Below are 6,778 nucleotides of genomic sequence, written 5' to 3'. Positions count from 1 at the left end.
AAGCCACAGTGGACGGCGCTTTGGAAATAGTCAATTGTCTATTCGTGGAACTGACTTACTATAACTTCAATTTTGTCATAAATTGTCTCACAGTAAACGGAAGGTGTAGTTTCTGCGGCGCCTTATCAGCGGAGCTACAGCATGATCGATGAGCTGCCCCACATCGGCGCAGGGGCTGCTACGGGGCTGTGAGCAGAAAATCGCTCTGCCATACATATCGACGCTCCTCAGTAAAAATTATTTTTTAGATTGATTTGTCCAAGCGTGTAGTACTTAAGATCAATATATTTTAACATGAATTTCTGACGGTGGCGAAAGGGATCCGCCGTGTCTGCGCGATGGACTGTGGAGGCGCGGCCGTTGCCACCCACGCCGAGTTCGGTGGCTGGTTGGCTGGTAGCGAGGTCGCAATTTTTTTTTTTTTCGTGACGCTATCTTGCACGTTTCACATAATTTAATGACTAGCTACTAAATTATAGGTAAATAGTAGTATTATAACACATTTGTGGTTTGTTTTGCGTATATTCTCCCCGTGACTCTAGTGTAGTAGGCTTCGTCGTTGATCGCATTCTAATCAGTTCCTAAAACTCATTCGATACCTAATGTCGTTTTAATCCGAAGTCGTTATATTTTATCGTGTGGCAGGCAAGAAATATCGTTTTGAACGAATATCATTCAATGGAAAATTAAATTTTCCGCGTGGAAGGGATATTACCTTCGTTCGTTACTCTTTCAGTACTGGTTTTCTGTAAGGGCATCAATGGCACGAATTTGGAATCTCGAGTCCGAAGCTATTGAAAAATTCCGCGACGATTATTCGTTGTCAATAATGCCTTTAACCAGCACAGCCACTTAATTACGCATTACTGCTCCGTCCTGAGAATGCGGTATCGCCCAATTCTTCGTGTCGTATTGCTGTCGGGCGACTTACCTTACATGGTACCAGCGCGGAGACTCGCTCTGAAGCTTCCGTTACGGAATTGGTGACCTTTTAGGCGCGACTAGGGGCTACGCCGTTCTTCCTCGCATTGTGCCAATAACTGTAGAAGAAAACTAAAAGTATAGCAACCACTGCAATATTTGCGATTGGGAATGTATTGTTTTTTCATTATTGTTCCTCTTCTCTGGCAGAGTATAGCGTGGAGTAAATGAGCTGTGCTACTTCTTGTGATTAGGTTCGAGCAATTAGGTTTGTTAATTTTCCAGGCTGCGTTGCAGGGACGTAGTGCTGGCCGTCACTGCATTCTGACCAACCACCTTGCCGTCAACGTCAGCGTCAGAAACCTGCCATCACAGCAGTCGAAATGGTAGCACTGGCACTGGCGAGCCGCCAGTTCGTAGGTGTAGTTTGGTGACGCCTCTTGTGAGAATAGAAGTAGAGCATGTTTCAAGGAAAAACCACACCCTACGGAAGCCATAAGAACTAAATTGACGCGACAGAAGGCACGGAAGCAACGCAACACTGCGGCATTCAGGGCAGCCACGTTTCAGACGAATGCTTTCCCGCTCACATTTATGCCTGAAGGAGCACGCTGTTGTCGCGCTGACAAGATGGGAGAGAGGAGCAAATGCAAATATTTCGGAAGTTTCGGTGCACCAATTTCCACAAGACTCTGTGGCCTCTTGAGGTAGCACGGCGTCCTACCGGACAAGAGCAGGTCCCGTAGCCTCTGTGACACGGCAGTGTTAAAGCGCCCTAAAGTGCCTGGGAATAGGTCGTTTACACTGCCTTATTTTCTTTGCTGGCGGCATACGCCGAAAAAAAAAAAAAACGAAACTTCCCCTAAGCTTTCATTACCTCAATAAGGCCGAGACCACAGGGCCGTTTCGCATGTATTGATGACCTAATTTAGTTCTTCCAGAGCACATACGCCAGTTGCGGAGGGAAGCAAACTCCAGCAGAGCTATGCAAAACAAACAGCCTTCAAAATAACAGGAAGCTTCGCCCCGTGCGCCAGATATGCTTCGAGTGATGTCCAGCGCACCGGCGGCGTGGCGCAAGATTCAGCGAGAAGCTGCGGAAGTCCTGGGAAGGGAGAAAGTTCGCCAAGAGCTGGAATATTTAGTCGCGAGAAATTCGTTTATGTCCTTTCTCTTTCCCGCGAAAATGATAAACGAGAAGAGAAGCCAAGGCACTTCGTCGGTCTTTACTCGCTCTTCCCTTTCGCTATGCGCAGCTCTTTAAGGCGCGTGTAAATTAACTCGTGCTCTGTTTCTGTTTTCTCTCTCTTCTTTTTGACTTGTAAACTAATTAAAGACGGAACGGATCCTTATACTACCCTCCTGAGGGCTCCGGCGACCCTCCCTCCTCCACCTGCTCATTTCACAAGTTCTTCGCGTGTGGCAATTAAGAGCACTGCGCGCAGCTCGCGATGAGCGTAAATAGAGGATGAATCCTTTCTACTTGTTTCTGGGCTTACGTTTTTCCGGGGGAAAAAATGTGATTTGCTATGTGCACGCATGGAGCGGCGGCTGGAAAGGCACAAGAGAGCTGAGGAAACAGCAGGCCCGGTAAAGAGTCACGCATCGTTGCGTCGATGCGGAAAACATCGGGGAAAAGCATGATCCTGAAGGGAAAATATTGTTTATGGAGGGAGACTGTCTCTGTAAAAGCTGCCAATGTTCAGTGGCCTCTGATCACTGTAGGAGCTAAGATTACCAGCGCGTAGTGTAACTGTACGTGACGTATTTGGCCTCGCTTGGGAGAAATGCTTTTGGTGCACCAGCACTGAATGTGTTACAAAAAGCTGTCGTGTCCGCAGCAAGCGTCTGGAAGGTGCTAGTTTCCAGTTACATGTACAAATAGGTCGTCGGGTTATGTGACGTCAAGAGACCGCGTGACATGACCGAGTCCGCAGGATGTACCAACTCGGGCGGTTCCTTCGAGATAGGAGGGCAAGATAGAAATCTGCACCGCCTGTTTTGCCCCGAGTGAAACACGCTACCTTTAGGCCACGCTGTCAAGATCGAACGCCTTGGTTTAGCTTGCGACTGCAAGCTATTGATTATGTGTAAAATGACAGAGGTGCAAATTAAGGCATTAGTGATTAGGCGAGTATCAAGCTGCGCATATGCGGACGCAAATAGATAAAGCTAAACCAACATACAGGGAGCTGAACAAGGACAAGACTTGCTAGCACGCTTAAGCCGCATTTAGCTTGGCCATGTAAATAAGGAGCCATTTTCTGCCCAGGAGGCACCAAGTTTCCAACGGATATTTAGGCGTCGCCATAGGCAATACAACCGCTCCTTTTCCTCGTGGGCTTGCTATGTGTGCGCTGTCATATAATAATATCAAATAATGAACTTAGAGTACCCCTTCTGCAGGTATAGGAATTCTGGCAGGACTTGAGGTGGTGTGAATCCGACATAAATGGACTGACGCCTCGAATGAACTGACGTTACCGCCGTATTGCAGCCACGATGCCAATGACGACAATCTCTCGCTGTATCCCAAGTTGTGCGGATTATTCAGAGTAGAATGACGTCACTAAATGCTCTCGGGGGCTACGTTAAAGTTTGCCTTAGTGCACTGGTGTAGGGCAGGGACCTCGCTTGATCGGCTCCGGTGAAAGCACGTGTCGTGCGTGTCGCCCGTCAAGTTACTCTACTGCACTGCACTTACGGTGCAAAAGCACAGACATGCACAAATGAAGCAGGCACGCCTTACGTCTACAGTCTTGTGTAGCACTGCAGCATCGTAGCCTACACCAAACAAAGCGCAAAACAATGTGGACCCCATTTCATCACTATAAGCAGAAGAATGCATCAACCGCTCGGCTGCGTTATGGATATGAAACCGAATACGTCTTTACTCTTTCGAGACTATATAAATATATATATATATATATATATATATATATATATATATATATATATATATATATATATATATATATATATATATATAGCGGAAATGAGGGGCTCGTTACGGTACAATTTAAAGGAGCAAACAGTCTGCAAGTCGAAGGTAAACGTTGGGGCTTTATTTAGATTTTTTTCCTTTTTACGTTTGTTGTTCATATTGATCAGAGTCTTATGGTGATTTTAGGTAGAAAGAGTATTAAATGAAAAAGCCGTTGCTGTAGCTCAGTTGGAAGAGCAGTGGACGCGAGATTCGGCGGTCGTGGGTTCGACTACCACCAACGACGCGTTGTTTTGTCTTCTGCTTTTCATTTAATATTTTTTCTCCCTAAAATAACCATAAGACTCTGGTCTATATCATCAACAAACGTAAAAAGGAAAAAAAACTAAATAAACCCCCAACGTTTACCTTTGACTCGCAGACTGCTCGCTCCTTTAAATTGTGTGTGTGTGTGTGTGTGTGTGTGTGTGTGTGTGTGTGTGTGTGTGTGTGTGTGTGTGTGTGTGTGTGTGTGTGTGTGTGTGTGTGTGTGTGTGTGTGTGTGTGTGTGTGTGTGTGTGTGTGTGTGTGTGTGTGTGTGTGTGTGTGTGTGTGTGTGTGTGTGTGTGTGTGTGTGTGTGTGTGTGTGTGTGTGTGTGTGTGTGTGTGTAAATGATAGCGAGACGCACCACTACCTCATGAAGACGACTGGGATGTTTTGAAGAGATACCAGCGTCGAGCTCCTCTTCCCTGTCATGACCGCCATTTGTCTCGGAAGAGGCAGAGCCTGTATGACAGTGAAGTGAGTTTAGTTTGGCAACACTGAAGTTGCAAACAGAGTGGATCAGAAGAAGAAATACGGGGTACGCCTTCATTCGCATTATCTTGTGAGTACGGAGAACATCACTTCATAAGCTGCTTTTTTAACGCACAAACATTAGCAGTCGCAATTCTTGAATTTCGCCGAAGTGGCTGATCTCGTTGCGAGGCAACGAGATCAGACTCGCTGTTAGAACACTCCGCCGTCTCTCTAGTCGGTTTCTCTCCGTCCTAAGCTCTGTCATTATCGCTTCGTTTTGTGTCTTGCGGTGATTTCATTCGTCTCCATCTCCTTCGACGAAGTCCTTTCATTGTGCTCTTAGGATGTCGTCGCCTTCACCTCGAATAGGCCTGCCTCTTTTTACCAAATGCCTAATGCACGCATTAAATACATGGCTGTATTTGCTAAACGGGAGCTACACTTTGCTTCTACACCCGTACTTAGCGAAGTTAAACTGGCGCTTATTTTTTCCCTCTCACGCTCTTGCTACCTGCAGACAGCGGGTAGTGATGAATTACCATGCACCCGGCGATCTCGGCAGGCGCGTCCTATGTAAAAGGGCCGTGTGATGAAAGAGCAAGGAAGCGCGCCACAAAGGACACAACACGACGAGAGTATATATGTTCTTTTGTTGCAAGGAAAAGGAATGGCTGAATGGCGGTGCAGGGGGCGAAAGGAACAAAACATTTCAGCGATGTTCTCCCCCCCTCCAGTCGACGGAGCAAAATGGAAATATAGCGCGCAGATGAAAAACTCCGTGTGGCACTTGTGCGCATAGGTAGTGACCATGCGTGACAGTTTCGGATTCAGAGAGCAGCGAAAGTTTTCGGGGCGCCTAATTTAAATCACAGAAGCACGGAGCTTTCTCGTCGAGAATATGCTGTGGGGAGGCAGGCCAAATGCATGCTTGCGAATGCGCGTGCGTACTTATCATTTTTGTTCGCACCGGAGCTCTGCGTGGAGCTTTATCAGCGCCTGATGCATTCGAAATTAATGACGCCGACAGAAGCAGCACAGGAGCTGCTCTCTACGGTGGCTGTCATCGCCACCGACTGCGGACGTCGCCGGCGCGCGGACGCGCGGAAGAGGCGAGAAGACAGCTGGTGACGGCTGCCTGTTTACGCTGCTGCTGGCACTCACCGGAGGAGACTTTCTTTTAGGAGGGGCTTTTCTTTTGCCTCTTCTTACATGCGATTCCATAGGGCGTTTTAGAAAGAGCACGCTTTTCCTTTATATGTTTTATTCGAGGTTGTGCGTTTGGCTGCGACGCTATCTAGAACGCCGAAAAAGATGCAACAATGGAAAAATGTATATTGTGCCGGAGCTCATACAGCTTACTATTTCTAGGTCGAAGTGCAAATGAAAAACAAAAAAAACACACGTCTTCACATATATTCGAAAAGGAAGTAAACTCTTGAAATCAAACAAGAACTTTTTGTTTATCTACTGCTCAAAATTCTATGAAACGGGAATAAAGGGCGTTGCGTAGTTAAAATCTGGTGTCACCCCGCCGGGGTGGTGCAGTGGTTACGGCGCTCGACTACTGTTCCCAAGGACGCGGGATCGAATCCCGGCCTCGGCGGCAGCTTTTCAATGGAGGCGAAAAGCAAGGCGCCCGTGTGCTGTGCGATGTCAGTGCACGATAAAGAACCCCAGGTGGTCGAAATTTCCGGAGTCCTCCACTACGGCGTCTCTCATAGCCTGAGTTGCTTTGGGACGTTAAACCCCACAAACCAACCAAAATCTGGTGTCACTTGTTTGTCCAGCGTTTTTAAAGCCTCGTCTACGTCTTTTAATCAGTTAGAAACAAAGAATTTCAGAACCAAAACTACAACTAAAGGCTTTAACGACTATGTCACAAGGTTGCCAGCTATCGCTCGCACAGCGCTTCTGTGCTAAACGGAATTACTATTGTTGAGAGCAGGCATGACATGTATGTACTTCAGGAAGCGTAAGCTGATCTTGTCTGATGGCGAAATTTGATGTGATGCTGTCTTTTGATGTGATGAATGAAGGCCACAACATCGTATAGTTTTCAAGACCTAATGAAGTGGGCTTCAGTTTTGCAGTTTTGTATTTGGTTTGGTTTGGTTTTTTCTCCGCCCATGATGCCC

Source organism: Amblyomma maculatum, chromosome 7 (assembly GCF_055883805.1).
Source record: "Amblyomma maculatum isolate TAMU_Amacu chromosome 7, ASM5588380v1, whole genome shotgun sequence".
In the NCBI taxonomy this organism is placed as follows: domain Eukaryota; kingdom Metazoa; phylum Arthropoda; class Arachnida; order Ixodida; family Ixodidae; genus Amblyomma; species Amblyomma maculatum.
The sequence above is the reverse complement of the archived record's forward strand: the minus strand, read 5'-3'. Positions refer to the sequence as shown.